The sequence below is a fragment of the Homarus americanus genome, unplaced genomic scaffold (genome assembly GCF_018991925.1).
Source record: "Homarus americanus isolate GMGI-L3 unplaced genomic scaffold, GMGI_Hamer_2.0 scaffold39826, whole genome shotgun sequence".
Lineage (NCBI taxonomy): Eukaryota > Metazoa > Arthropoda > Malacostraca > Decapoda > Nephropidae > Homarus > Homarus americanus.
In genome coordinates, this window is record NW_024721252.1 from 3,240 (window position 1) to 13,863 (window position 10,624).

The window sequence follows — 10,624 nt, forward strand, 5'->3', positions numbered from 1 at the left end:
GTAAATAACTGGATCGAAAACACAAGAGAACTTAAAAGTCGTCTAGCCTCCCCTCGTCTTGTCACGATGGAGACTTGTGCAGAACTGAAGTGAATTGCTTGTAACTGGTGGATTGGTCGGCTGTACATGAACTGATATGACCCGAGACTGCATGGTTTTGCAGCTACTGGAGACGTTAATCCTTCCCTTTGTATCGGCGCAAGTTAATCCTCGTCGTGTCTGACCTAACACCTGACCCACACCACATGAGCTCACTGGCGTACTTGTTTGAAGTTGTTTCCTTAATCCTCAACAGGTTACAGGTTGTGTGTGTGGCGGGGGGCCTCATAGCAAGGGTGTAGCTCATGACGTGGCCGTGATGATGTGGGTCAGGTGTTAGGTCAGACACGACAAGGATTAACTTGCCGCCGATACAAAGGGATGGATTAACGTCTCCAGTAGCTGCAGATATGGGTGATGAGCAGACCCAAAAGTGCCGCCCCGCAAAAGTGCCGCCCGGGGCGCCGGGCGGACCCCCCTGCCCCCCAGCTACGCTAGTGTCAGCTTGAGCAGGTTGCAGGAGAACACCTTCTACTACCTGTCACCCATGTTGTCTGTGGCCATCTGTCTGGGCACACTGCAGCTAATCCTCATCACACACTCGTTTTATATGTGTAGAGCCGTTAGCAAGGCCATGAAGTAAGGGCAAACGATTAATTTAACATATAGCATGAACTGCTCTTCCCCCCCTCCCTCCCTCCCTCCCTCCCTCCCATCCCTCGCCCTGCACACACACACCCACCCTCCAGCCCGCTGACTTCTGCTTGTTGATCCGGTTTCCTTTTTATTATTATTATTAAAGATTTGAAGTGACAATTTGCTTGGAAGTTACCTAGTTTAGCTGTATATCTTATGTAGAGGGTTGAAACAACTATTTTTTTTTTTAATGCTGTAACAATTAGCTTGAAAGGATTTAGTTTAGTTATAGTTCTTTTGTGATGTAGAGGGTTGAAACAATATTTTTAGTGACAATTTGCTTAGAAATTATTTAGTTAATCTAATATTTTAGGTTGTGTTGAAATGACCTTTTTAATTTACTGTAATTTGAGGCTATGTTAGCTAGTGTCTCTTGTGATGTCCAGTTATTATGTTTACCATACGTTGAAGTTATATTTAAAAAAAAAAAATTTCTTCAGCGCTAAATGGTAAACCATTGACAGCAAGTTAAATAATCCCAACTTTTAATAGATTACAACTTAACCCAATTTAATTATAAACACTGAAAACCACTAGTATTGGGACCTAGTAGGGTTAGAACCTCTTTAGACTTTCTCCTTATCTTAATCAGTTTGGTCAAGAGATGTTACTTTTGTACACACTTATCTGATTTCCAAGGGTTTGTCACATATACATGCAGTGAGTGTTTTCTAGACCACTGCCGTGTCTCCCCCCCTTCACACCCCTTCAACTCTCCCAGCTCTGAAATACCCCTCTCATTCAAATCCCCATCCCCCTCCCCCAGCAAGACAGCATTTGGGCTTCTTTTATCACTCACAGATAGTATTGAACCTGTCCACGACCAGACTGTGTGTTTGGTTATACAATTGTTTAAACCCATTGCTCGTTATGACAAAAACAATAGATGATATTTTTTTATGCTTGGGAGTGAGATGATCCAAAACTTCCTGTCATGTCGGAAAGAACAAGGAAGTTAATGTGTGTTTCTGGTCACTTGCATGTATTGATCTGAAGTGCATGACGATATACCTTATTGCAATTATCTGTGCATGTGTGTGTGTGTGTGTGTGTGTGCGCGTATATGCGTGTCAATGGTGACCTGTGGTGTAATGGTCAGCATGCTCGCCTCGCAAGCGAGCGGACCCGGGTTCGATCCCCGGGCAGGGTGAAACTATGGGCAAGTTTCTTTACGCCATTTGCCTCTGTCTACCTAGCAGTAATTTGGAACCTGGATGTTAATCAATTTGTGAATCGTATTCTGGGATAATGGTTAGCCAGTACAGTTGGTGAGTTGTCTGGTCTTCTCGGACTGTTCCTTGACACTAGGTCATGCAGCTCGTTAATTCAGGGTGTGGTTGTTGTGTTAGCAACAGGTTCTGCACCTTAAACAAATTCACGCCGAGGTGGCCCTTGGGGCGGCCATCCTCGTTACACGAGGGGCAACCATTATTGTGTATGAGCATAACAGTGCTTATATGTGACTGTGTATCAGGTTGTAGGGTGCGTGAGGAGTGGTGACTGTGCTTTTCGAGTGAATGCTTTGCCTGGTGGTGCTTGCAGTGAGGTCCACACAGACATGCACATCAATACCCTCCCTCACTGGTCACTGGAGGCAGCATGCATGTCCAGCAGCAGGTGTTGCGAGGACTGAACACCTGCTGATCCGTGACAGGTGTTGGGGGGGGGGGGACGTCAGCTTGTACACTCCCTCACTCCATCCAGGGACTATTTTAAGGAATTTTTACAAGTGGGTTATATTTAAAAAGTCATACAATACTTACATATATTTATTGTGGTTCATTTGCAACAACATTGTGATCTATACCATCTCGTAAAACTGAAAGACACAGTTTAATGAAGATGTATAAATCATGAGCATTTTATACAATACAGTGACTGCCACACTGAGGAGATGCAGACTAAATGATGCTTTAAATATTATTAATGTATTTAATTATTGGAAGGATCATTAATTAACACTAATTACAGGAATTTTAAAATTATGAACCCAGATCCTTAACCAACAAAGAAAGGAGTTTCCTCCTTAATGTGAAATTTTAACCAAATCTATGTTATGACCTCTTTTGCCGGAACACATGGTAATATGTCTGGCATTTCCATGGTGACAAATGTGACCAAACTAAAACAACCTATCAGGTGAAAATAGCTTACTAAAATGAGGTTATGTGACCAAGATGTTCACGAAGGCATTCTCAATAACCAAACAACACAGAGAGAAGATCTATTTTGTTTTTCTTAAAGTGTATCATAATATTTCCACAACTTTCAATAACTGTTTCTAGAATTCCATGAATTCCCTGGCCTAGAATTCCTAAATAGAATGTCTAGGACTTTCCAGGTGTGAACTGTGTATGTAGAGCACGATGTGTTGAACCTCTTCTGCCGCACAGTTGGTTTGTGGCATGAGACATACACACGACCAGATGCATATTGCATGGTTTTAGCAGAGTGAACCCTTTACAATCAACATCTTCATGAAACCATTTGTTTTATAGGTGAAAAATAGACAGAAGTGTGAGGGAAAGATCAGTGTGATTTTTTTTAGTCTAAATTCACTGCCAAGTTGAAATATAGCATCAAATTTTAATCACAAGACATATTTATAATATTAAGTACATTAGCTGCCCCTCTCTAAGTGCTTACACTATGATTTTTATACAGTATTAAACTTAATATTGACATACTAGAATTATAAAAGAAAAGGTTTAGTTTAGTGGATAAAACTATTTGTGATATAAAGGAGAAAAAGAAGAATGATTCTTTGGCTTAAAAAAGGAAATAAGTTTTTCTGTGTTGTGGTACAGTAGTTGGTTCTGGGGCGTCCAAACTTTGAGTGGTTTTATACGTTAATGGCTCGGTAGGTTAGGGATGTCCATTAGTAATTTCTATAATGTGTATGCACTTTTATAAATGAGCATCTGCTAAATAATTTATCTTATTATTTGCTTGATTGTCTACTGAATAAGTTAGTCTCCTCCTTAAATTTATGTTTATCTTTTAAATAAATTTATCAGTGTGTGTGTGAAGCAAGTTAATCTTCCAATTTAATTTATACTAGTACCTGTCAAAGAAGCGTATTTTCTCCGAGTGTCTAAAACTTTTTCATTGTTGCAGGGTTGCTACGGTAGACTGATGCAGTGGGTGGAGAACCACGTCAACCTGCTCATGGGGATCGGCATAGGTGTGGGCCTCTTTGAACTTCTCTCGATGGTGTTTGCCTTCTGTCTGTGTTCCTCTCTAAATCACAAGATCAAGTGACGCCAGCAACAACACAAGCTCAGCACTGACTAGCAAGGGACATAATAGTGTGCAGTCGACCATCTAGACAGTGTCTGAGAACACTGTAGAACTATGAGAGGACAAAGGAAAAGAACTTGATGTTATGCAAGTTCTGGGAAAGGGGTGAATGAGATCATATCAATGAAAGAAGACAAAGTGTTCGACAATAATCCTGATAGAACTGTTCTTTGTGTGTGTGTTACTGCAGTATATTCATTCTAGCTCTTAAATTACAAAGACAAAAAATATACCAAAGGTTTCATTTTTGAAAAGTTAAGCTGTGAAAATAGACACATAAAATTTTTAAAGTAATACAGTATATAAAAGTGGATTATATTTTCCTGTGCGTGAGTCAAATTTACACCGGCCTTCCCAGAAACACGACATATCGTCATAGCTTTCATGTCAACCAAGAAGCAGACAGATTCAGGCTTGTTACCGAGGTAGAGCGCCAGAGAATTAAGTCTCTCCCTCACATTTCTTCTTGTCCCAGATTTATCCTCTTCAGATTTTCATTTCCTCAGTCTTTCTTATCCATATATCTAACTTCCTCCTGTATAACCCTATTTTGTAATCCTCTTACCCTGTTATACAATTTTTCCTAGGTCTCATTTCTTGCCTAACAATTTCTCTTTCCATTCTCCGTTACATCCCGTTTTGTTATTTTCCTAATCATTCCTCGGTCCCTATGATTTTTTTCCCCCTCAAATGTCTGTATTATTATTCCAACAAATAAATGAAAAACCCAATTTTCCGTCATCACTCAGGCGGTAACAGGACCAAGCTTAGTCACTCAACCCTCTGGACCATCAGTTAGCTAGTTCTCTCTCAAAATCATATGCAGTGCTAGAGGCTAAAGAACAACTAATTAATACAATATAAAATTTTTAAGGCTAGTTATATTACCATGATGTTGTATATTCAAAAATGGGCCATCTAGTATTCTTCAAGAGGGTAAAACATGCTGATTTTTTTTACGGATATAAACTGCGTTAAAATTTTTAAGAAATTGTGATTTCTATTCCAAAAGGATAGATAATATTTCAGTGACTAGAGAAAGAAATACAAATCAAGGTGTATGTATACAGAGAAGGGTGAGACCAGGTCCACAATGGTCAGGTATTAGGTAATGACCCTATTAATCTTTAACTAGCACACAACGGTTGGTGGTCAGGTCAGATGGTCAGGTGGCCCGGCCTTCTCACCTGGTCACAAATCTTCTTAATTACAAAATTGTCCAGCTTGTACATGCCGTTACTCAAATTCATGTTGAATGCTTCGGTATGTTTAATAAGACTAGATTCTATGATGTTCCTACTATCAATTGAATTACATGGTAATATTGAGGAGGCATTATCCCAGTCAATGCAATGCTTGTTATCCCTCAAATGAACAAACAGAGCATTGGATTCCTGGCCTGTCCTAACACTGTATTTGTGTTGTTTAATTCTAGTTGCAAGATCTTTACCTGTCTGGCCTAAGTAAAACATATTACATTCCTTGCAAGGAACTTTATAAATGCAACCAATTGTGTTGTTGGGGGAGTTCTTGATTAACATTTGTTTAACAGTGCATGAGTTTTTAAATGCCACATTGACGTTCCAGGTTTTTAGTTGTGAAGGAATGTGTGAGAAATTTTTGTGAAATGGTAATATTAAGATATTCTTATGGTCATGGGTGGGCTTGGGATCAGTTCTATAAAAAGTTTTCTTAGTAATGTTTAAGCATTTGTCTATGAAAGATCTAGGGTATTTAAGGTTTGAGCCAATATTATATATATATTTGTATTCCTCATCGATGAATTCCGGACTGCAAATTCTCAAGGCACGTAAAAACATTGTTGAAAATACTGACTGTTTGACTTTATTATGGTGGGCAGAATAATAATGAATGTATGAACACACATTAGTTGGTTTTCTATATATACTGAACTTAAAAGTGTTACCTATTCTGTGTATCAGACAGTCTAGGAATGGCAATTTACAGTCTTGCTCTAATTCCACAGTGAATTTGATCGAGGGGGCTAAGTTGTTAAGTTGTGGCAGGAAAGCTTTTAGGTCCTCATTACATGGCCAGAGACATAATACATCATCAACATATCTAAACCAGACTGCTGAGGGTGGTAAAATATTACTTAATAGTTTCCCTTATATATATATATATATATATATATATATATATATATATATATATATATATATATATATATATATATATATATATATATATATATATATATATATATATATATATACAGTCAACCCTCACTTTACGCGGTCCCACATTCCGCGTTTCCACGTTTACGCGGTGCCCTGCCAGAACCCAGGATGCTCACATTCCGCGGTGGGTGTACCCCTTTACACGGTGAAGTATAATTTTTTTTAATTTAGCTCATAAAATTCATACAAATTATCCGGCCAGAATATAATTTACATTGCTGGAATTCTTACAATTTGATGATCATTTTGAATATAAACATCATAGATTTTGCATTAGACATACAAATTTTAGATATAATGTTTACTCTTGAGTAAATATGTTATCTTTTGTGCAAAATATATGATATTTATATTCAAAATATTCCTGGTCTTACAAGGAATCCAGCAATGTCAATTATATTATCCTAACTTTAGTCTGATTTATTATTTATTACTAAAAAGGTAAACAGTCTGGTATTCCCACACATTTATCTAGTAGGGACGTTGGTGGGGGGGGAGGGAGGGAGGGACCGGCGACCGACCATCTGTTACCGTGTGAAGAATTTTTTTTTTTTATTAACTGAAGATTTTTATTTTAGCTCATAAAATTCATACAAATTACCCGGCCAGAATATAATTTACATTGCTGGAATTCTTACAATTTGGTGATCATTTTGAATATAAACATCATATATTTTGCATTAGACATAAAATTTTTAGATAAAATGTTTAATCTGAGTAAGTATGTTATCTTTTGTGCAAAATATATGACGTTTATATTCAAAATATTCCTGGTCTTACAAGGAATCCAGCAATGTCAATTATATTATCCTAACTTTAATCTGAGGTATTATTTAATAGGCTACAAAATGTTAAAATTTAAATTTTTCACCCAACATCTCTTGAAGGGAGGATTGGTGGGGGGTGGGGGGGAGGGTTGGGACTGACCACGCGGTTGGAAGAGGGGGGGAGGCAAGGTGGGGTACTTTGATTGACAGATAGTGTCATGAAGAATATTTTTTTTTTTTATCAACTGAAGATATTTGTTTTAGCTCATAAAATTCATACAAATTACCCGGCCAGAATATAATTTACATTGCTGGAATTCTTACAATTTGGTGATCATTTTGAATATAAACATCATATATTTTGCATTAGACATAAAATTTTTAGATAAAATGTTTAATCTGAGTAAGTATGTTATCTTTTGTGAAAAATATATGACATTTATATTCAAAATATTCCTGGTCTTACAAGGAATCCAGCAATGTCAATTATATTATCCTAACTTTAGTTTGAGGTATTATTTATTACTATACCTGGTTTTCCCCCCAAAATTTCTCAGAGAGGGAAGAGCCGGCAGTGTAGTGTGAGAGGGGGAGGGAGTCATGTCCATTATTTGAATGGACATTAACTTGGCGACTGTATTTCTCTAAAGTATTAATTGTGTGCATGTACCATCATAAAATTAAGATGTTATTTTTACTACAACATAGTTATGTGTCGTCAAAAAGTGGAGTTTGGGGATCGGCCTGGACTCCATTTCAATTAATCCCATATGTTATGTTATTCACTTTACGGTACCCTCCGGGTTACATTAACCGCGTAAAGTGAGGGTTAACTGTATATCCGAGAGAACTTGAGACTGTCGCACAGAACCTAACAGGCGACACGAGTTTATATTTGCTGCAAGTTTTTGTGTGGGTTTCCATCACTTATTTTATAAAGAATAAGAGAAATGCAGTTTTACTTGCATCTGTACTCTGAGCACACTGTTTGTTTATATCGACCTAAAACAGTACAAACTTTATTTAGCCCATCAGTTTAAGAGGTGCTGAATCCTCATCCCACATGTGGTTTGACTCGTATTGTCTTCAGAGAGGAGGCTTGGAATTCTCTTTTGTCTCTTGGATAACAGATTTAGATCCTCTCTTGTCTTCAGTAGCTCACCTCTATTTATTGAAGTTGTTTACTACAACGATTCCAAGTGTTGTTGTATGCACTTTTACACTACACTTTATATGTCTTTGTCAGGAATACCGTTTACCCTCTGATCTTTGTTCCGTCATCTCTGTACCACACGTGTTGAAGCCCGGAAGCAGTCGAACACATTAAATTTCTTTTATTCGTTCAAGTGTAATATGTTAAGATTGTAATATGTTTTTAAATATATGCTGCAAATATCTGCTTTCAGTTTACTGTAATGTGTCTGAGTGTTATTAAGTTTAAACTGAATTAATTTGCAATTGTATTGTATATGTTTAAATGTACTGTAATAAGTTTTTTATTGAGCTATGTTGCAAGTTTGTTGTTTTCCCGAGCCTACCACAACATACTTAGGGAAAGACAAGGCAGATGTCTGCCCACAGTGATAAAAGTGTAACACCTGATGGTGTTATCTTCCCCAAATATGGATAATATAGTTTCTGAATGTGTGATATCACCGTTAAGGTGTGGGGAGCTTGTAAGGAGGCACACACACACACACACCATGGGATTAAGGAGACATGGTGCGGAAGCTTGATTCTGATAACATCAGCCTAAGAAAAACATTTGCATTGTGATATGCAGACTACCACATGTCTGTTGAGTATGCACAAATTGTTGATGTTGTAGTACCGGCTTAGTTAAATTTATTATGTATTCAACAGCCTTCAGGAAGCCAGTCACTCCTGGAGATGTTTTGTTGAGTCTATGGTGAAGAGTTGCCTGTGTTGTGCTAGAGACAGGCAGGAAGCTAGTAGACTGTGTGTGGTGTACAGGACAGGTATAGTTTGGTCAGGCAGAGAGGATTTTGGGTGAGTAGGTGTATGTTTGTGTCATGGTGGAGGGAGGGATGATGGCCACTGCACAGCCTCTATAGGTGAACTCTCCTTTGTCTCTAGAAGGTAGACTCCCAGGGATGGATGCTTGGTATTGGAGCCATAAGTTGTGATGTGGCAGCTGTATTGTGGTTGTTGTGGTGGCCGTGTCTCTGTGAGTGTGTTTGTGCCTCCTACAGGTAGGTGTTGTTGATCAACATGATGATGGTGTCGGTGACGATAATAACTATGTTAACACACGTGCGAAATTTATATTTAGATGTGATGTGATCCGTTGAAAGGTATTGTCATGTACTTTGATAATAAAACATAATGAGACTTGCTTAAGCAGTTGGTTAAATGTACTAGTGTATTCAGATATCTTTGATAATAAAATACTGTTAATTAATTTTGTTTTATTTACCTGAACTAATTAATAAAGAAAGATTTGTGTGTGTGTGTGTGGAGTACTCATCATGCGCTCCTCTGTGTGTGTATATATAATAGTTACCACTTACCCATCTGTGATGAAATATAATAGTTACCCCTAAAACCCTCTCAATTCTTTGTGTTCAAATATAATAGTTACCCCTTATCCATCTTCTGTGATGAAATATAAGTTACCCCTTAACCATTTTCTGTGATGAAATATAATAGTTACCCCTTAACCATCTTCTGTGATGAAATATAATAGTTACCCCTTAAACCTTCTTCTTCCTCTCATCAAAACATACACCTGTGGGGTTCAAGATGTTTGGTTCACTCTCAGGATGGAATGGAGAAAGGAAACTCACAATGTGCTCTCTATATACATGTTGTATTGGATGTACAATGCAGCTTGGTGCTGGGAAGGCAGCATGGTTACAAGGGTGATAAAGAGAGAGCTGGTTGGTGAGGACGCTCAGAGAAGGACAGCTTGTGGGTCGCCATGCTCGCCAGCGGGAGAGAGGACCGCCAGGCAGGCGGAGGAGAGAGGGAAGGCCGCCAGGCAGCGGCGGGGGAGGAGGTGTTGCTGGCTGCGGCTGTAGGTAGAAAGAGAGAGATCACCACGAGGTCAGGTCTTAAATAGCGGGGGTAGGCGTGGCTTAGCAGTTGACCCCCGCTCCGTGATGTATGGCGGCGCTGGTTGACCTAGACCACGAGGCATACACTGGGGAATTGGTGGGGTCGGCTAGGCAGCGACAAACAGCGTTTGTAGGGGAGAATTCCACTACACACCTCCTTCTTCTTCCTCTCATCAAAACAAAAAGGAAAGATTGAAAGATAGAGGGAAGGAACAAAATTCGAAGGGGTAACTATTATATTTGATCACAGAAAAGCAGTTATGACACAGCTCACAGAAAAGATGCAGGAAGACAAGCAACACAGGAACTTGTGCTCATTGCTGGGGACTTAAATGCCCACCATCCAACGTTCAATTGGGCCACAAGAATAAACCAGGATGGTCATCACCTAGTGGAACTGCTGACAGATGTTCCAGAAATAACGCTCATTAATACTGGGGAACCAACACACACACACACAGTACTGGGAGGAACATTGGACCTCACATTCATCTCCACTGAGCTCGTTCCAGTTGCTCAGTGGGAGATAGATGATGAACTGACC

The 10,624-nt window shown here is 38.8% G+C and overlaps 1 long non-coding RNA gene and 1 other non-coding gene across 2 annotated transcripts; both read left to right on the plus strand.

The window, feature by feature from the left end:
- Positions 1-542: 542 nt before the first annotated feature.
- Positions 543-4,831, plus strand: LOC121861656. Its single transcript, XR_006088055.1, has 2 exons — positions 543-678; positions 3,853-4,831. It is a non-coding gene; the product is annotated as an uncharacterized LOC121861656 (long non-coding RNA).
- On the plus strand, positions 1,813-1,887 carry Trnaa-cgc. Its single transcript has one exon. It is a non-coding gene; the product is annotated as a tRNA-Ala (tRNA).
- Positions 4,832-10,624: the final 5,793 nt, after the last annotated feature.